At 37.6% G+C, this 22,001-nt stretch overlaps 1 pseudogene; it reads left to right on the top strand.

Annotated features, from left to right (window-relative positions):
• Window positions 1-780: 780 nt before the first annotated feature.
• LOC122475531 lies at window positions 781-875 on the top strand (annotated as a pseudogene).
• Window positions 876-22,001: the final 21,126 nt, after the last annotated feature.

The raw sequence follows: 22,001 nt of genomic DNA, 5'->3' as shown, positions 1-22,001 counted from the left end.
TTATTTATTTTTGAGACAGAGAGAGACAGAGCATGAATGGGGGAGGGGCAGAGAGAGAGGGAGACACAGAATCTGAAACAGGCTCCAGGCTCTGAGCTGTCAGCACAGAGCCCGACACGGGGCTCAAACTCACGGACCGTGAGATCATGACCTGAGCTGAAGTCGGACGCTTAACCGACCGAGCCACCCAAGCGCCTCTATTGGTCTTTTCTTTCATGATTAATGCTTTTTATGTTTTAAGAAATTATATTCACCTCTGAAGCAAAAGAGATAATAAATCATGCCTTTGATCTATTAACTATTTGTCTTTAAAAATTATATAATTTAATTTCCTTGAAGTATTCTACAATTTTAACCAGTATTTGGGATTCATAGGACCACCTGTATCACAATCACCTAATTAAAAAAATTTTTTTTAACATTTATTCATTTTTGAGATTGAGAGAGGCAGAGCATGAGCAGGAGAGGGGCAGAGAGAGAGAGACACAGAATCTGAAGCAGGCTCCAGGCTCTGAGTTGTCAGCACAGAGCCCGACGTGGGGCTTGAACTCACAGACTATGAGATCATGACTTGAGTTGAAGTCAGCCGCCCAACTAACCGAGCCACCCAGGTGCCAACCCTAACTCACAGGTGGATGGGTAATGGGTTAAATAGGTGATGCAGTTTAAGGAGTGCACCTGCTGTGATGAGCACCAGGTGATGTATGGAATCGTTGAATCACTATATTGTACACCTGAAACTAATATTACTGTCTGTTAACTAGAATTTAAATAAAAACAATCGCTTCTCGGCCTTTTGGCTAAGATCAAGTGTAGAATTTAAATAAAAACATTTAAAAATAAAATAAAATGCTAATTTACAGTCCTCATTTTTTTCAACAGACATTTATTATATAACTTTTACATGACAACTCTGTTCTAAGCCTGAGAATACAGAAATAGACAAGACAAACAAAATACCTCTGATAGTCTGTAGTTTACATGTATGGGAGAGAAAGAAAATAAGCAATAAATGGGTAAAATTCATAGCATACCTTCTTTTTATTTGTCTTCCTCCTTTTGTTTCTCTACTATGGGGCCCCTAGTCTCTTCTGACTGTTCTGCTACGGCAATGACATCTTTGCAGATGCTATCAGAAAAGCGAAGCTATGACATATGTTTAGCCTTGAATATTTAATTCTAGGGACAGCTGATAGCATACAACAATAAGCAGGATGCTACTGAGTCATAAAAACTCACTTCTAATAGAGAGCAAATTGTTTCAAATTGAGTATTTCTCTAAACTTGGCAGAAGCACACCATCTTGACTGATGTTTCAATACCTGATCATACTAATAAATGCACCAAGGCCCTTGCTTTTATTTAAAAATAATAAGCTTTTTTCTTATTTGAAAAACTTTATTGCTTCAATGGCAAATTTAGATCTTACATTTTGGATTTACAATAAAATATTTAACTATATTATCTTCGAATAACTATGGACACTGCACTCTGGGGAAGTTCAAAGTTGAAATTAAGATAGAAAAAGAGATTTCACAGCTAATCTTGCTTAAGGCTTCTGTGCAAATTGTCCGTTTGCAATTTAAATATTTATTTATTTGAGAGAGACAAAGAGTGTGAGTGGAGGTGGGGCAGAGAGAGAGGGAGAGAGAATGCCAAGCAGACTCCACATGGTCAACAAGGAGCCCAACACAGGGCTCAATCCCACGAACCTCAAGATCATGACCTGAGCTGAAACCAAGAGCCAGACGCTTAACTTAATGGACCACCCAGGCACTCCTGTCTGTTTGCAATTTGGCCCCCAAATCTCCTTATGCTCTCACCTGCATTTTAGGGGATGACAGCCTGAGAACCAGATTTTCCCTAATCTCTACAACAGAGTTCTGGGTTAGAGAATGCCAATGAGAGGCATCATGCATGATTCGACGGTAGGAAAGAGGAAAGCCAATTCATTGTTCCCCAGCTACAGCAGACATGGGACCCTGCAAATGCAGGATTTTGCAAGCACCTCTATACATTTCCTCATGCATCTCCTAACTTGGTGCTGCAGGTTTGTGAAGTGGCTGCAACTTACTGATTTCCTGAAAGCTGGTGGTGAACCTGAGATCTAGCAATGGCCTTCCTTGACCTTCTATACTTGCAGTTTCTCTAATGATTGTAAAAGCACCTAATTACTTATATTAAATCCCTATCTTGCTTGAAATATGTGGAGTGGATTCTGTTTTCTAAACTAAATTCTGAGTAATGTACCATCCCATTCCATTTTATTTTGCCTTTCTTTTTTTCTAAATCCCCAAATCATGATTATTTGATTGACAGCCTTCAAACACAGAAGACACTCCCCCCACCCAGATTACTGAACTGGAGACCTGAAACCCCAGAAAATCTAACCTTTAAGTTAATTGCTTGGGAGCCCAACAGATCCTTTGAACCATAGGAAAAACAAACCTCAACAAGAGATGTTGTATTTCATGAGTATTATGGCCATAAAATTTTCACAATATGCAGGAAATTCTATTTATTAATATGTATGTGCAAGTACTAAAATGGCCTTTTTGAGAATTATGTATTTTGAACATCTGATCAGGTAATTGAATCTACTAAACTTTAAAGGTCATATCACTACTAAAGGCCAATTTACTGAACATTCAAAGTATGCCTTACAATTCAGCATCTGTGGTAGTTTGCTAGGGCTGTCAGAACAAAGTACCACAAAATGAGTGACTTACACAGAAGAAACTTATTGTCTCACAGAAGTCTGAGATCAAGGTGTCGGCAGGGCCATGCTCCCTCTGATGGGAGTGTGAAGGCACTAGGAAAAGATCTTCTCTTGGCCTCTCTCCTAATTTCTGCTGGTTTGCTGGCAACCTTTGTTGTTACTTGGCTTGTGAGTTATTACCCCAATCTCTGCCTTGTCTTCATGTGGTGCTTTTCCTAGTGTGTGTCTCTGTGAGCAAATTTCCCCTTATTTTAAGAACACCAGTCATATTGGATTAAGGCCCACCTTAACTACCTCATCTTAGCTTGATTAACCCTCTAAAGACCCTATTTCCAAGTAAGGTTACGTTCTGAGGTACCAGCAGTTAGAACTCAAACCTATCTTTGGGGAGGGACACAATTCACACCAGCATCTTTAGAATTGTTTTTCACTAATGTCCTCAAGGCAAAATGTCAAGAATACATCACAAGCCACATTCTGAATCTAATAAAATTCTAACAATTAAAAATAAGTAGAGCTTAGTCCTTAAGTTTTCTTCCCATATGTCACTCAAATGAAAAGAGTGCCTGCCAATTCTAAATGACCTTGATTTTTTTTCATGCTGTGTATTTAGATTTTTAATTATAACAATAATATATGATTATAAAAAGCCATTTAGAGGTGCACAAACCAGGTATCTTTTCCATCCTCCTCTCCTCCCCACCCTCAAGTCCAATGTCACGGAGAAGTTCCATTCAGAGTACTGGATTCAGATTCATCCAGATCTTTTTAATACATGCACATATAAACACTGTTCTCTTTTTTGCTTACTTGAATTTCCTAACATGTCTGAATAAACACATATACAGCTTACCTAAAACAGAAAAAATAAAAGCTTTAAGGAAATGAAATGGAAATTTTATTCCAAGTTATGTTAAGTGTATCTCTAGAATTTTAGAGGAAAAGCAGGACATAAATATCTTTAGTGGGGAAAAAGGCAACTTACTTGTTTGCAAAATGCAATAGAAATACCTCTTAAGTTCATTATTAGTTCAGTTACTATTCAATTGGGAAGGAACCAACTAGTGCAGTTTCTGGCACACAATAGTTTTTCAATAAATATTAATTAATTAATAAGATAAAAAAGTATTCTCCAGGAAACATCTTTTGGGGCTGGAAAGTCTGGATTAGGACTCTGAGGGGGCACAGGTGGTGTTGTCATTGCTTCTTCCAACGAACAGTTGGGAGTTTCAAAGAGAAAGGAGGCTATGGGAGGTTAAAGGCTGGCTATGCAGATGGTGTTAAAGAAAGAAATTTAGATTTCTGGACTGCAATCTAAAACACCAAAATGATACGCTCTGGGCTAGAAATGCAGCACATGTTAATAGTACAGGGAAGCATATGTTTGTACAAAAATGAACTACTACTCTGAGTAAAAGGTCCTGAAAATGGGGAAGATCTAGACACTGGCTGAAACTTTGCTTCAATTAAGTATCATTAAACCAAATCATTGAGCCACTTTCATCCAAGTTACTTTTTAAATGATAACACAATGTCCACAAGCCCTTCTAATCTTAATATTCAACATATCTATAAAAGAGAGAGAAAAATTAAAAAGTGACATATGGATCCACCAACTAAGGAGACCTAGCAGGCATGACATGGAAGAAATTACAATAATGCCCAAGGTACCCAGTGGTGTCCAGGAGATAATATTAACAGATTCACAAATAATAGTCATAGTTCCCATATGATTATACACCAACATGTAGAGTGTGGGTAGAGAACAAAGAAATCTTGATATTCTTTTTAAATTTTTTTCAACGTTTATTTATTTTTGGGACAGAGAGAGACAGAGCATGAACGGGGGTGGGGCAGAGAGAGAGGGAGACACAGAATCAGAAACAGGCTCCAGGCTCTGAGCCATCAGCCCAGAGCCTGACGCAGGGCTCGAACTCACGGACCGCGAGATCGTGACCTGGCTGAAGTCGGCCGCTTAACCGACTGCGCCACCCAGGCGCCCCATGAGAAGAAATCAATTCTAATGATTCATTTGTTCATCCATTCATTCAACCTAGAAGATATTCAAAATATTTAACAATGGGTATGGTACAACCAATCAGAATGTACACTCTGGCCAATCAGAAGAGATACCAGCTGTAAACAAATGGTATAAAGGCATGAGGCCCCTGGTGCACATATGCTGGCCACCTACCATCTCTCCATTCAGCAACTGAATAAATACATAAGAACAGTGGTGTGTGCGTGTGCATGTGTGTGTGTGTGTGTGTGTGTGTGTGTAAAAACTTATGGGACACTTTTAGTCACCTATAATCCCACCTTGCATGACACCTTTGCTCCAAATTATTGTTAATAAAATTGTTAAGACCACATATTTTCTCTTTCAAGAAAAAGTTTTGAAATTTGCATTTAATTTAAAAACTCATTCTACATAAATATATGGCTTAATCCTATATTTTTCTGGTTTCAAATATCTTTTAAACCATGTTTTGCTCATTCTTGGGTCAGTGAAGTAAAGCATCCAATAGTTTTAAGTGTTTCTCTATACTTTGCATATATGAGAATGTGTTTCTCTTGCTTTTACATATGAAATCTAACTTAAATAGGTATTAAATTAAATAGGTATGTCTGAAAAGTTACCTCATAGAAATTTGAAATTAATGCCCCATTGTTCTCCAGCACTTACCATTCCTAAGAATTCTAAGCCAAACAGATTTTTACTCCTTTGCAGGAAAACATTATATGCATTGAGATGTTTCTCTTCATCTGAGTATATTTTGCCAGTATATATCCAAGTGTGATTTTTTCAAATATTTTTATTCTCTTTTTTCATTTTTATAGATTCCCTTCAGGAAACATTTCTGCTTTTATGTCTCTATTATTGTTTCTGTTTCTGTTTCTCTGTCTATCCTTATGCTATTCTTTTCTTTTTCAAAAGAGCTATAACTCTAATAGTTTTCTGAAATATATATATATTTTATATATTTCATTGGTTTTCATGTTATATATATTTGTATATTTATATATATATTATATGTATATATACACATAATATATAGACATAATTTTTAGCCCCATAACTCACATATGCACATAATTTTTAGCCTCTGCCTCTGAATCAGACTATTTCTTTTCTTCCTTTCCCTGGCTCTGCCACAATTTTTCTGTTGGTTTCATGTTGCATGACAGATGTTGCTGAGGTGGTTGGTGCTGTTGTTTTCATCATCAAATGAGGAGCAGGCTGATCAGACATCATGTTTGTCAACAGACAGCTTTTTATGGTTCTCTTTGACTTTGTTCAGGATACATTTGTGTGATGATCAAATCCCCTCTCAGGTTCTAAAATGACGGCAGGTTGATGTACCCTGTCATCGCTGGCAAGTGGCAGATTCAGGATGAAAACACAGTTCTTTTGACTTCATATTTTTCCTTAATGCTATAGTATAAGAGACAGTTGTACTCAGATATGATAGATGAAGCAGTGATGGTGATATTTACAAATGTATGTCTCGGGGCGCCTGGGTGGTGCAGTCGGTTGAGCGTCCGACTTCAGCCAGGTCACGATCTCGCGGTCCGTGAGTTCGAGCCCCGCGTCGGGCTCTGGGCTGACAGCTCGGAGCCTGGAGCCTGTTTCCGATTCTGTGTCTCCCTCTCTCTCTGCCCCTCCCCCGTTCATGCTCTGTCTCTCTCTGTCCCAAAAATAAATAAACGTTGAAAAAAAAAATTAAAAAAAAAATGTATGTCTCTATATGTGCATATGTAAATAATTTATATAATTCATGATAACAGTATATTCTATAACTACTATTCTGTAACAAAAGAGGATTCAAAATAACACGAAAACCAAAGATGATACAGTAAAATAGATTGTTGCTGGAGGTATAAGCAGAAAGCTCAGTTCAGCCTATCTAGAGTAATCCGAAGGGCACTATATGTTGAAAGAAATTGAAGGACTTCTTTCATATTCATAACAGATGCATGATAATCCTCCTCCTTTGGCTTTCTTATTTGCCCTAAAAGAGCCTGTAGAGTTATGTAATTGCAAAATGAAATGCAGCATGAAGAATGACTTTCCATTTTATGCTACCCACTGATTAAGTGATCCAGTTTACAGCAATGTCAACAGTCATTAAGAAAAGTCAGAGATTAGATACTGTATAAAAACAGACTAGGCAAATGAATAAGTAGCTTAAATAGCTTTTAGAACTTGCTGATAGTTAATAATGAGATTTTATAATGAAATTAAAAACTAATTCACCTGTAAATGATGATATTAGTAATGCACAAAACTATGGCACTGCCATGTATTTCCTGTATGCCTTCTATGGTCCTTCATTGACAAGTCCTCTATATTACATACATTTACCATCTTGACTCTGGGGGATCATTTTCATATAGGATCATCCTGAACTCTTCAACTCTATGGAGAAAAGTCTGTAAGCCGCTCTTATGATACCATAGGCCTGCTTACCAGCATCTCACTAAATATTTAATAAGCAAAAAATTGTTAAAAAGCCATTTAGCATGACCTCACAATCCCTTTAGACATTTAAACCCAAGTTTAAATCCAAGTTTCTGTCATTTAATTGTAGAAAGATAACTACATTTTTATATGATTCAGTCACCTAATAGCCCATCAATAATTTGCTTCTCAATTCTTTTTTATTATTATTATTTAGAGAGAGAGAGTGGGGGAGGGGGACAGAGCAGGGGGGAGAAAGAGAGAGAGAGAGGGAGAGAAAATCCCAAGCAGGCTCCATGCTCAGTGTGGAGCCCAATGCAGGGCTCAATTCCACAACCCTGGGATCATGACCTGTGCTGAAATCAAGAGTGGGGCACTCAACCAACTGAGCCACCCATGTTCCCCATTTGCTATTCAATTCTAAAGCAGATTATTTAGTTTATGCTTTTACATTTTGAATAAAAACAAAATAATTCAAAGAAATCACCCCCTGCCAAGATTATGTAGGCAAAAATCACTTGGATTCAGACCCAATGATTTTAATTACCTTTTTTAGTAATTTTTTTATTTGCATATAGTTGACACACAATGTTATATTAGCATGTTATATTAGTTTCAGATGTACAACAACTCTATATGTTATGCAGTGCTCCCAACAAGTGTAGCTATGAGCTGTCAACTTACAACACTATTACAATATCATTGACTATATTCCCTATACTGTACCTTTCATTCCTGTGCCTGGAAGCTTGATTCATTCCATAACTGGAAGCCTGTATCTCCCACTTCACCTATTTTGCCCATCCCCTACTACCCTTCCCTCTGAGAACCATCAGTCTGTTCTCTGATTTTATAGGTCTGATTCTCCTTTTTATTTATTCATTTGTTTTGTAAGTGGGATCATATGGTATTTGCCTTTCTCTGTCTGACTTATTTCACTTAGGATAGTACTCTCTAGGTCCATCCACAGTGTTGCAAATGGCAAGATCTCATCCTTCATTATGGCTGTGTAGTATCCCTGTGTGTGTGTGTGTGCGTGTGTGTGTGTGTACTCATGCATGTGCACACATGCACTCACATACCACATCTTCTTTATTCATTCATTTATCAGTTAACATTTAGGCTGCTCTCATATCTTGACTACTGTAAATACTGCTGCTTTAAACACAGGAGTAGGTATACCTTTTCGAATTAGTGTTTCCCTTTTCTTTGCATAAATAACCAGTAGTGGAATTATTGGATCATATGGTAATTCCATTTTTAACTTTTTGAGGAAACTCCATATTGTTTTCCACAGTGGCTATACCAATTTGCATTCCCATTAACAGTGCATGAGAGTTCCTTTTTCTGCACATCCTCGACCACGCTTATTTCTTGTTTCTTTGGAGGGGCTTTTTTTGTTTTTGTTTTTGTTTTTACTTTAGCCATTCTGACAGGTGTAAGGTCATGTCTCATTGTGGTTTTGACTTCCATTTCTCTGATAACTAGTGATGTTAAGCATCTTTTCATGTGTCTGTTGGCCATCTTTATGTCTTCTTCGGAAAAATGTCTATCCAGGTCCTCTGCTCATTTTTTAATCAGATTATTTTGAGGTCTTTGGTGTTGAGTTGTGTAAGTCTTTACATTTTTTGAACATTAACTATCAGATATATCATTTACAAATATCTTCTTCCATTCAGTAGGTTGCCTTTTATTTTGTTGATGGTTTCCTTTGCTATACAAAATTCCTCTTAAATTTTTTTTAATGTTTATTATTTTGGGGAGAGAGAGAGACACACACAGAGAGCAATCAGGGGAGGGGCAGAGACAGAGGGAGACACAGAATCTGAAGCAGGCTCCAGGCTCTGAGCTGTTAGCACAGAGCCTGGCACAGGGCTCAAACCCATAGATTGAGAGATCATGACCTGAGCCGAAGTTGGCCGCCCAACTGACTGAGTCACCCAGGTGCTCCCACAAAATTCCTCTTAAATCATGAAATGAAGGTAAGTTTCATAATCTAGCAACATGAAGAAAGGGTCTGGAACTGTGGGAAATCTCAGCAGTTGTCTTTTGATAACCACTTCTTTGTTGAGAAGCCATAGCCATTTTTCTGTATTTGATTCTCTGCTCCTTGAAATCAGTATGACTGAAGGACTCCTTCCTGACATTACTACCCATCATCTGGGTGGTGACCCCATCTTATTAGTGAGAAGTCTTGTCAAGCAAAAGCCTGATAACCTTCTGACTTCCTATTTGTATAACCATATTACTCTTTGAGCGTCATCAGAACCACTTCCAAATATTATTGATTTATAGCGATAAAAAGAAGCTCTAAGTGGCATGGCCCTCTCTATTGATTCTTGATCCATGAAATTTATTCATCTTACCAGGATTTGCACCTTAGGCGCAGTGGTCCTTTCACCTACAAATTCAGGTGGTTTTCCAGTGAGTAAAAAAAAATGTAAGTAACTTACTTTCCATTTTTCCTGATCTCTTTAAATAGTATTTATTCATATTTTTAATATCTTCTTTTTCTTTTCTATCATTTTTCTATCATCTTTACATTTTCATGTCCTTTTTTTCTATATCCCAAGAAAGAACTTCAAAATTGTGTTCTGCATATCTTACATAATTTCCTAAAATCTCTTTTGCTTTCTGCACTCCTAATTCTGATTTTAAGTCTGAAGCTATGTTTCTAATTTAATTAAACTTTAATCCACATCTTTATTTCTGCATGCCTTTCAAATGGCTTTTTTGTTCATCTCAGTGGACTTTCTCATTATATTATTTTGACCTTTCATCAAAAAGTTGACAAAATGCTACAAATTTAGTTAATCCCATAAGCAGATGTTATCAAAATACTTTATAAATCCTATACCAAATCTTATCCTAAAACAAATCTTTAGAAGTCTGTACTCCTGGGGAACCTGGGTGGCTCATTTGGTTGAGCGTGGGACTCTTGGTTTTGGCTCAGGTCATTATCTCACGGTTCATAGGTTCAAACCCCACATTGGGCTCTGCAGCTGGCCAGCATGGAGCCTACTTGGGATTCTCTCTCTCTCTCTCTCTCTCTCTCTCTCTCTCTCTCTCTCTCCCTCTCTCACTCCCTGCTTGTGCTGTCTCTCTCAAAATAAATAAACTTTTTAAAAAATTTATAAAAAAGAAAAGTTTGTACTCTTCAATTTTTCATGTCTTTGTTTTGCCATCCTATTTTTTTAAGAACTCCATATTGGTTTTCCTTTATCTGCTCCACACTGGAATTGCAAGAGGTCTACTAAGGCCTAGGTTTTCCCTCATTGCACATCTGGTTGCTGTCAGAATTTTTTCAATCTTAAACATGAATGCGGTTTTACAGACCTTTACATCACAGTTCAGTGAACCAATTACACCCATAGCAAGGAAACTTCATGCATCATTTCTTCCTTGTGTTTGATTACACAGCTGTGATAGAAGCCAGCTTTCTCTTCTTGAGAACTTTATTCTTGGCCTAGCCTCTGCACCAGTCACATGGTTTGGCCCTCACTGGCCTCCCTCCCGGAGGGTGTAAAAGCCCTGCTGTGCTACCAGGCTTTGCTTGGTTTAGCTACTACACAGATCCTGGGGCTGCTCTCAAGTGTTGTTGCCCCAATACAGTGAGAAGTTTGTTTCCTTTCTAGATCTGGGCTCAACCTTTTCTCTCCAATAAATGGCATATAAATGAATTTCTACCAGCTGCTACTGTCTTAGAAAAAGTACTGGTGAGTCAGTCGTTAGTTTTCCCTCACCTTTAATCCTCTCTTCCCTCCTCAAAACTGGAACAACTCATCTGTTCTGAATTTATTCCCTCCCCTAATCTTTATTGATGGTTACTTATCCCACCCTACTAACCAATCACAGACTCTCAGGACTCTTTTCATGTAATACCATAAATGCTGACACACATAAACCACATGCATGCATACACACTCATACACATAATTACATACAATCCCACTAAAGTCAAGAACATGATAAGCATATTTTATCACAGTTTTCATTGTTCTGTAAAGTCAATGCAATTAGGTAGGAAAACAAGACCAGCAGTATAAATATTTTCAAAAATGAGCAGTGTGGAGGTTCCTCAGAAAATTAAAAATAGACCTACCCTATGACCCAGCAATAGCACTGCTAGGAATTTATCCAAGGGATACAGGAGTACTGATGCATAGGGCCACTTGTACCCCAATGTTCATAGCAGCACTCTCAACAATAGCCAAATTATGGAAAGAGCCTAAATGTCCATCAACTGATGAATGGATAAAGAAATTGTGGTTTATATACACAATGGAATATTACGTGGCAATGAGAAAAAATGAAATATGGCCTTTTGTAGCAACGTGGATGGAACTGGAGAGTGTGATGCTAAGTGAAATAAGCCATACAGAGAAAGACAGATACCATATGGTTTCACTCTTATGTGGATCCTGAGAAACTTAACAGGAACCCATGGGGGAGGGGAAGGAAAAAAAAAAAAAAGAGGTTAGAATGGGAGAGAGCCAAAGCATAAGAGACTGTTAAAAACTGAGAACAAACTGAGGGTTGATGGGGGGTGGGAGGGAGGAGAGGGTGGGTGATGGGTATTGAGGAGGGCACCTTTTGGGATGAGCACTGGGTGTTGTATGGAAACCAATTTGACAATAAATTTCATTAAAAAAAAAAAAAGAAAATAAATAAATAAATAAATAAATAAATAAATAAATATTTTCAAAAATGAAGTCAAAATATTTCATGTAATAGATCTATAGGTCTACAAATGCAAGAAAATCATCAATGGTAAAACTATAGGAACTGATAATAATGAATTAAAATCACAACTTATTGCTGAGTGGAATACATTTTAAAAACCGGATGAATATTTTGACTTTAATTATGTGAAATGATGTCCGTGCATGTGTGTGTGTGTGTGCGCACACACGCACACGCATGTGGGTATATATGTAAGGATGAGAATATTAAAATGTCAATATAAGTCATCTCTTTAGATGATAAGATGCTTGCTTTTTCCTTATCTATGTTTTCCAAATTTCCTATAGTGACTATGCATTGTTTTTATAATAAAAAGATAAGATGTAAAGTGATGAAATGACATAATGAATGCTATAGTGCCCAACTATATTAGTTGTTCTTTTCCTATGATTCACCTTAGTGAATATTTGGGAATGTTAAGAAAGCCTTTCTTGAAATTATAATTTATGTCAAAATGATTATTTCTTATGATATAGGGCCTTTAACAAAGCACATCTGAAGAATAAATCCAGCCAAGCATAAGTACAACCTGGAAAATGAAAACAAGAGCAAAGGCCTAAAATCCTTCACAAAGACCTTGTAGGTTGGTATACAATGAGATTCAGTTTTTAATAATAGAAAACGATTTCAATGCAAAATGTGTATATTAATGTCAAGCTGGGATGAAGTGCAAATAAGACCAGCAGCTGTATAGTATTATCTCTTCTGTCTCCTAGATTCCCTTTCTCACTTGTCCCTCAATAGCCTGGGAAATGCCACACATCCTGAGTGTTCAACAAATATTTATGAAGATAAATGGTAAAGTAACTTTCCAAGGGTCATTCAGCTATTGTCCATGGCTAATGCGAGAACAGACACCTAGTAGAAAGTTCTCCAAATACAGATTCCAATTTTAAGTTAACAAATATTTGTCAGAGTATACCAAGTGCTCTAGGTACTTACACATACTTGAATTAATTTAATTTCATAACATGCTAAGAGATAAATATCTTTTTCTCTGGTTAGATATAAGGACACTTGGGCTTTTTAAAGTGAAAGGACTTCCTCATAGGAAAGAACAAGGTGGGAAATGTAGTGCCATCTAACAAATGAACAAATAGAGGCAGGTGGCAGGACTGCTACAGACACCAGATGAGAGGTTTTATTTGAGGTTGGAATGAAAATGGTGAGTATCTTTATTAAGCAAGGCCCAAGCACTATGCTGGGCACCAGGGACACATTGGTTTTTAAAAAGTACAAGTCCTGTGTTTAGCTTCATAGTACTTACAGTCTAGTTGGACAAAAACAAGGATTAGGTGAACAATCTCATTAGAACCTATTTTAAATAGGGGGAAAAGACTATAACAGAGAAGCATAGGTGAATAGGAGGTGTCCAGGGGAAGAAAGTAGCCAAGACTACTCCAGGTAGATGGCAAAGCATATCTGAAGGCTCACTGAGACAAGAAAAAGCCCTGATAATCCAAGAGAATGAACAAGAGCCAGCCAGGGTGAGTGGACAGGGACCAAAAGCAGGTTATAGCAACAGATGAGGTTGGAAGGTAGGCAAGGGCAGAAGGAACTTGTGAGGAGTGCTAAGGATTACTTTTATCTTTATCCAAGGAGCAAAATGCAGCCAAAGAGTGATGTTAAATAAGGGAGTAGCACAACACAATTTCTCTTTGTAAAAAACTCTATTGCTACGCCTTGGAGACAAGATTGGAGAGAGGCAAAAGTGAATATGGTGTAGTGGATAATAACTCAACGTGTACTGTCTTGTACTTTCCTTCCCAGTTAACAAGTCCCCAGAATGCCTTCAAGTTATTTTCCCCGTGACATTCTTAGTCATGTATTGTGAGTGGGATCTATCTCCCCTCAATTCTAAGGGTGAGTCTCCAATCAGCAAAATCCATCCCTCTGACTACAGTGCCTAGTTCAGGAAAGGACAACTGGCCCAAATTGGGTAAATGAAAACAAACAAACAAACAAACAAACAAACAAAAGACTACTGGGAAATAAGCTTTGTCACCATTCTATAAGAACTTCTGGAAGAAATGTTTTCTCTTCCTGAAGATCATGAACAAGGAAGCATGAGGACCTAGAAGCTCCAGCAGCCCCCTTATTTGACAGGATGATCAAGTTTTAGCAGGAAGACAACACCATAGAAAGTAAAGAGGAGAAACTGAAAAAAACCAAAATTTTGGCAACACTGGTGACATTCTCAATCAAGTCTTGCCTGAAACTGACCCTAACTTTGGCCTTTTCAATTCTGTAAACCAATAAATGTCTTTTATTGCCTAAGATGTTCTTTATTATTTGTACCAAAAAGAGAAATACCTTATGGAGATATCTCTTAGGAAGCTGTACTCCAGGGTAGAGATACCATTAGCAAGGGCTAGAGTTGTAACAGTAAACATGGATAAACGTGATAAACTTGAGATTTATATAAGAGATATACTTTTTTTTTTAATTTTTTTTTTCAACGTTTATTTATTTTTGGGACAGAGAGAGACAGAGCATGAACGGGGGAGGGGCAGAGAGAGAGGGAGACACAGAATCGGAAACAGGCTCCAGGCTCTGAGCCATCAGCCCAGAGCCCGACGCGGGGCTCGAACCCACGGACCGCGAGATCGTGACCTGGCTGAAGTCGGACGCTTAACCGACTGCGCCACCCAGGCGCCCCTATAAGAGATATACTTAACAGAACTGGTAAGACGTTTGAGAGAGAGGGGCACCTGGGTGGCTCAGTAGGCTAAATGTCCAACTCTTGATTTCAGCTTGTCATAATATCACGGTTTGTGAGATCGAGCCCAGCTCGGGCTCTGTACTAACAGCATGGAGCTGGCATGGGATTCTCTCTCTCCCACAATCTCTGCCCCTCCCCTACTCACACTCTCTCTCTCTCTCTCTCTCAAAAATAAATAAATAAACTTAAAAAAAAAGAAGTTTGAAAGAGAAAGGTATCAAGGATGACTGCTAGGTTTCTGGGTGATAAACAGTGGTAAACAATTCAGGACCATTGCAGAGGGAGCAAATTTCAGGCTGGGTTCAGAGGGGTGTTGGGGGTGGGGGAGGCAAGCATAGTTTTGCACACTTTAAGGCTAAGGATCCTGTGAGCTATCCAAGTAGAAATGCCACAGGCAGTTGGACATACAAAGCACATGAGAAAGGAGTAATACAATACTACATACAAGCTTTGTCTGCCTCCATTTCTCACTTTCCTTCAAACAAATCCAAAAGAGCAAGTCTATACAATATCAGCATATTCTCAGCCTCTGAAATCATAGTCAGAAGAATGAAAAAAAAAAACCAAAAACCAGGGCAAGATATTCTTTAGGGAGCAAAGGAAAGTCTTTCCTAGTCTGTAGAAAATGATAGAAATGCTAAGGAAAGTGGGAATTGGGTATGTGCCATACATTTCCAGAGAATGAATACAACTTGAAAGGCAAAAAAAAAAAAAAAAAAAACAGGAACACATTAGTAAATTGATGATTCAGGAAAGAGAAGTCTTTCAGCTAGTAACAATATTAAAAAGTCTATCTATCCCATTAAAATATTATGATGTACATGAGGTCTGAACATGCTCAGGCTTGGGTAAAAATGTCCTGTGATGAGCCTTGCTTGTTAAGAAATGGTCTTTGTGAAATATTATATGACTTCACTCATATGAGGATGTTAAGATACAAAACAGATGAACATAAGGGAAGAGAAGCAAAAATAATACAAAAACAGGGAGGGGGACAAAACATAAGAGACTCTTAAATATGGAGAACAAACAGAGGGTTGATGAAGGGGTTGTGGGAGGGGGGGATGGGCTAAATGGGTAAGGAGCATTAAGGAATCTACTCCTGAAATCATTGTTACACTATATGCTAAGTTGGATGTAAATTAAATAGATAGATAGATAGATAGATAAATGCATAAATAAATAAATTCATGTTTCCATTCCAAAAAAAAGAAAAAAAAAAGGAATGGTCTTTGTGAATCCTAGGGAAGTAGACTCCACAATACAATGGGGGCGGGGGGAGGATTAAACACACAAATTGACAGCCATAGATGGAGCGGTATCTATGTGTTTTTCTTTTTTGTATCTGAAGCCACAACATTTTGATATGGAAAATGGGAAGGAACATACACGTTTCAAGGTGATACAATCTCCAAAGCAGCATTTCTGGGCCCTGGGCTTTCTCCCTAATAATGTAACTTATTTAAGGATTTAAATAATAATTTTTCTACATTCAAAGAAAGAAGGTATTATTTCTGTGGTCAGAAAATTTTTGATATTTGGTATTTGATGGAAATAAATGTTTTGGCAATCTTAATTGCATGACAGAAGGCAAATTCCCTGTGAAAGAGAAAAAGACATCGATATGAAGAGAACAATCTAAAAGTAAAACAATAGGAATAAGATTTCAATAGAAAAAAAATATAAAAGAAGCACAGTGCAACTGAGAAATTAAAATCAAGTTTGGAGGCAATTAAGGGCAGGAAAACTGAACCAATGCTGAAGACAAACTTGAAAAGTTGCATAATTATAGAAAGGAGAAAAAAAAAAAAGATATGAAAACTGAGAATACAAGCACATGGGAAAGGCCAGGAAACCAAGTTTTATATAAGGAAAAGGGTATGACTTCAAAGGACCTCTAAGGGTACACAAAATCAAGAAGAAGCTGGAAAACCAGGTTTGAAAATAGAAAGAAACCAAGGGAGTTCCAGAAGGTAAAGATGTAGAAACTTTGGCCAATCTGTGGATAGAAGAGACTCTAGGGCACAGATGACAAGGGACCACCACCTGTTGGTTCTGTGCCACTTGCTCAAGCTTCAACTCAGGAGATAGCATCCAATTTCCCAAGTTTGTACACAAGACTTAAGAATAAAATAATATTTCCAGGATCTTTAAATAAGTTCTACTAAACTATAAGCTCTTTAAAGGTCAAGACCAAATAGGTATATAGTATATGTATAATACACATAGTCTCACTATGCTTAAAACATTGGGTTTTTTTAAGTTAACTATTAAATAAATGCTTGTTAAATGAATGAAAATTTAACCATGTGAACACTAATAGACTAATACTTACGTAGATATATTGTTTGATAAATTAACGACACAAAATCAAAAATCATTCCTTCACCACTGTCTCTATTCACTCATAAATGCCCATTGCTTTTATTTCTTAGACTTCTCTCAACTCCATCCTTTTTATTTCCATTTCCATTTCAATAACCTCAGTTTAGGCTTTTAAGCCCTACTCCCCTTAACTACAGAAATGAATCTGATAATTGATCCTCAGGTATGCACATCTGGTCAATTAACCTATGATAAAGTAGCCAAGAATATACAGTGGGGAAAGGACAGTCTCTTCAATAACTGGTACTGAGAAAACTGGATATCCACATGCAAAGAATAAAATAGGACTACTATCTTATACTATACACAAAAATTAACTCAAAATGAAAAAGACTTGAATGTAATACCTAAAACCATAACTCTTAGAAGACATAGATCCTTGACATTGGTCTTGACAATGATTTTTTGGATCTGACACCAAAAGCAAAGGTAACTAAAGCACAAATGAACAAGTGGGACTATATCAAACTAAAAATCTTCTGCACAGCAAAGGAAATCATCAACAAAATGAAAAACAACCTAAAGAATGGAAGAAAATATTTGCAAATCATACATCTCATAAGATGTTAAAAATCCCAAATACATAAAGAACTCATACAACTCAAAGCAAAAAATCAATCTAATTTAAAAATGTACAGAAGATCTGAATAGACGTCTTTCCCAAAGAAGACATACAGATTGGCAGCAGGTACATAAAAGAATACTCAACATCACTAATCATTAGGAAAATGCACATCAAAACCACAAAATCACCTCACACTTGTTATTGTTAGAATGGCAGTTACCAAAAAAGACAAGAAATAAGGAGCGTTGGCAAGGATGTGAAGAAAAAGGAACGCTTGTACACTGTTGTTGAAATGTAAATTGGTGCAGCCACTATGAAAAACAGTATGGAGATTGCTTAAGAAATAAATAATAGAACTACCATATGATCTGGTAGTTTCACTTCTATGTATATATCCAAAGAAAAGTACTAACTGAAAAAGATATCTGTATTCCCATGTTCACTGCAGCATTATTTACAATAGCCAAGATATGGAAACAACCTAAGGGTACACAAACAGATGAATAAGAAAAGAAAATGTGGCATAAATATTTAATGGAATATTATCCAACATAAAAAAGAATGAAATCTTGCCATTTGCAATGGATGAATCTTGAGAGCATTATGCTAGGTAAAATAATGTAAAATAGACAGAAAAAGACAAATACCATATGATCTCACTTGTATGTGGAATTAAAAAAAACAGGGGCGCCTGGGTGGCGCAGTCAGTTAAGCGTCCGACTTCAGCCAGGTCACGATCTCGCGGTCCGGGAGTTCGAGCCCCGCGTCGGGCTCTGGGCTGATGGCTCAGAGCCTGGAGCCTGTTTCCGATTCTGTGTCTCCCTCTCTCTCTGCCCCTCCCCCATTCATGCTCTGTCTCTCTCTGTCCCAAAAATAGATAAACGTTGAAAAAAAAAAAACAAGTCCATTTATGCAGAAACAGATTGGTGGTTGCCAGATGTGGGCGGGTGGCGGTGGGGTGAAATGTGTGAAGGGGGTCAAAAGGTACCAACTTTCACTTACAAAATCTATGGCCCAATCAGGAGACTATAGATGCTGGAGAGGATGTGGAGAAATGGGAACCCTCTTGCACTGTTGGTAGGAATGCAAACTGGTGCAGCCACTCTGGAAAACAGTGTGGAGGTTCCTCAGAAAATTAAAAATAGACCTAACCTATGACCCAGCAATAACACTGCTAGGAATTTACCCAAGGGATACAGGAGTACTGATGCATAGGGCCACTTGTACCCCAATGTTTATAGCAGCACTCTCAACAATAGCCAAATTATGGAAAGAGCCTAAATGTCCATCAACTGATGAATGGATAAAGAAATTGTGGTTTATATACACAATGGAGTACTACGTGGCAATGAGAAAGAACAAAATATGGCCCTTTGTAGCAACGTGGATGGAACTGGAGAGTGTGATGCTAAGTGAAATAAGCCATACAGAGAAAGACAGATACCATATGTGTTCACTCTTATGTGGATCCTGAGAAACTTAACAGAAACCCATGGAGGAGGGGAAGGAAAAAAAAAAAAAAAAGAGGTTAGAGTGGGAGAGAGCCAAAGCATAAGAGACTCTTAAAAACTGAGAACAGGGCGCCTGGGTGGCGCAGTCGGTTAAGCGTCTGACTTCAGCCAGGTCACGATCTCGCGGCCCGTGAGTTCGAGCCCCGCGTCAGGCTCTGGGCTGATGGCTCAGAGCCTGGAGCCTGTTTCCGATTCTGTGTCTCCCTCTCTCTCTGCCCCTCCCCCGTTCATGCTCTGTCTCTCTCTGTCCCAAAAATAAATAAATGTTGAAAAAAAAATTAAAAAAAAAAAAACAACTGAGAACAAACTGAGGGTTGATGGGTGGGAGGGAGGGGAGGGTGGGTGATGGGTATTGAGGAGTGCACCTTTTGGGATGAGCACTGGGTGTTGTATGGAAACCAATTTGACAATAAATTTCATATATTGAAAAAAATTTTTTAAAATAAAAAAAATCTATGGCCCAAAGCTAAATACTGAATCCCAACTGGTTATGAATTCACACAGCAAAACTATGTTTTATTTCTTTTTCTAGCCAAAGTAATGTTGGTTGAGCACACAAATTAATCAGAGAGCTGCTACTTATGGTTCAGAATTATTTTTACAATGCTATTTTACAAGTATTATTCCCTTCATAAATGCTCAAAAGGAAAATATAAACCATAATCTTAACAACCATATGTAATCACATTTAGTTTTCAGACATTGTCTTTTCACTCTTTCAGAAGTACTGTTAGTTACAGTTAAAAGCTCTGACTTTGGAGCAAAGTTTTTCCCCAACTCAATCCCTGTTCTGCCCAGTGACCTTAAGCAAGTTATCTATGCTTTCTGTGCCTCGGTTTCCTCACCTGTAAAATGGGGACAATAATAGTACCTCACAGAATTTTGTAAGGATCAAATAAATTAATACATGTAAAACATACAAATTTTAATATTGTTTGTTCTAGCTCTGTGAAAAGTGATGTTGGCATTTTTAATACGGATTGCACTGTAGATTGCTTTGGGCAGTATAGACATTTTAACCATACTTGTTCTTCCAATCCATGAGCACAGACTGTCTTTCCATTTCTTTGTGTCATTTTCAAAAGTCTCTCATGTGTTTTACAGTTTTCAGAGTACAAGTCTTTCACCTCTTTGGTTAGGTTTATTCCTAGTTACCTTACTGGTTTTGGTGCAATTGTAAATGGGACGGATTCCTTAATTTCTCTGCTACCTCATTATTGGTATGTAAAAATGCAACAGATTTCTGTACATTGATTTTATATCCTGCAACTTCACTGAACTTGTGTATCACTTCTAGCAGCTTTTGGTGGGGTATTTCAGGTTTTCTTTTTTTTTTTTTTTTTTTGTAATATTTATTTATTTATTTGAGAGAGAGAAAGAGAGAGAGCAGGGGAGGGGCAGATAGAGAGAGGGAGATAGAGAATCCCAAGCAGGCTCTGCACTGTCAGCACAGAGCCCAACATGGCGCTCAATCTCACAAACCATGAGATCATGAGCTGATCTGAAATCCAGAGTCAGACGCTTAACGGACTGAGCCACCCAGGGGCCCCAGTCTTTCAGGTTTTCAATATAGAGTATCATGTCATCTGCAAACAGTGAAAGTTTCACTTCTTCCTTACTGATTTGGGTGCCTTTTACTTCTTTTGCCTGATTGCCATGGCTAGGATTTCCAGCACTATGTTAAATAACAGTAGTGAGAGTGGACATCCTATCTTATTTTTGACCATAGAGGAAAAGCTATCAGTTTTTCCCCATTGAGGATGATGTTAACTGCAGGTTTTTCATATACAGACTTTATTATGTTGAGGTATGTTCCTTCTAAACCTACTTTGTTGAGGGTTTTTATCATGAGTGAATGTTGTACTTTGCCAAATGTTTTTTTTGCATCTATTGAAATGATCATGTAGTTTTTAAACTTTCTTTTACTAATGTGTTGTACACATTGATTGATTTGCAAATATTGCAAAAGATCCCAAATAGTCAAAGCAACCCTGAAAAAGAAAAGCAAAGCTGGAGGCATCACAATTCCACACTTAAAGTTATACTACAAAGCTGTAGTGATCAAAACAGTATGATATTGGCACAAAAATAGACACACAGATCAATAGAACAGAAAAGAAAACCCAGAAATGAACCCACAATTATATGATCAATTAATCTTTGAGAAAGTAGTAAAGAATATTCAATGGGAAAAAAGTAGTCCCTTCATAAAACGGTATTGGGAAAACTGGACAGCAACATGCAAAAGAATCAGACTGGACCATTTTCTTACATCATACACAAAAATAAATTCAAAATGGATTAAAGACCTAAATATGAAACCTGAAATCATAAAAAATCCTAGAGGAGTACACAAGCAGTAACCTCTTTGACATCAGCCATAATAACTTCTTTCTAGATTTGTCTCCTGAGGCAAGGGAAACAAATGCAAAAATAAACTATTGGGACTACATCAAAATAACAACTTCACAGCAAAGGAAACATCAACAAAACTGAAAGGCAGCCTATGGAATAGGAGAAGATATTTACAAATGACATATCTAATAAAGAGTTAGTATCCAAAATATATAAAGAACTTATAAAACTCAACACCCAAAAATGAATAGCCCAATTAAAAAATGGGCAGAACACATCAACAGACATTGTTCCAAAGAAGACAGCCAGATGGCCAACAGGCACGTGAAAAGATGCTCAACATCACTCATCATCAGGGAAATGCAACTCAAAACTACAATGAGATATACCTCACACCTGTCAGGATGGCTAAAATAAAAAACACAAGAAACAACTGGTGTTATCAAGGATGCAGAGAAAGGGGGACACTCTTGGACTGTTGGTGGGAATGCAAACTGGTGCAGTCATTCTGGAAAACAGTCTGAAGGTTCCTCAAAAGT

This window comes from Prionailurus bengalensis, chromosome D4 (genome assembly GCF_016509475.1).
Source record: "Prionailurus bengalensis isolate Pbe53 chromosome D4, Fcat_Pben_1.1_paternal_pri, whole genome shotgun sequence".
NCBI classification, from domain to species: Eukaryota; Metazoa; Chordata; class Mammalia; order Carnivora; family Felidae; genus Prionailurus; species Prionailurus bengalensis.
Note: the sequence above shows the minus strand (reverse complement) of the source record. Positions and strands in the feature narration are given on the sequence as shown.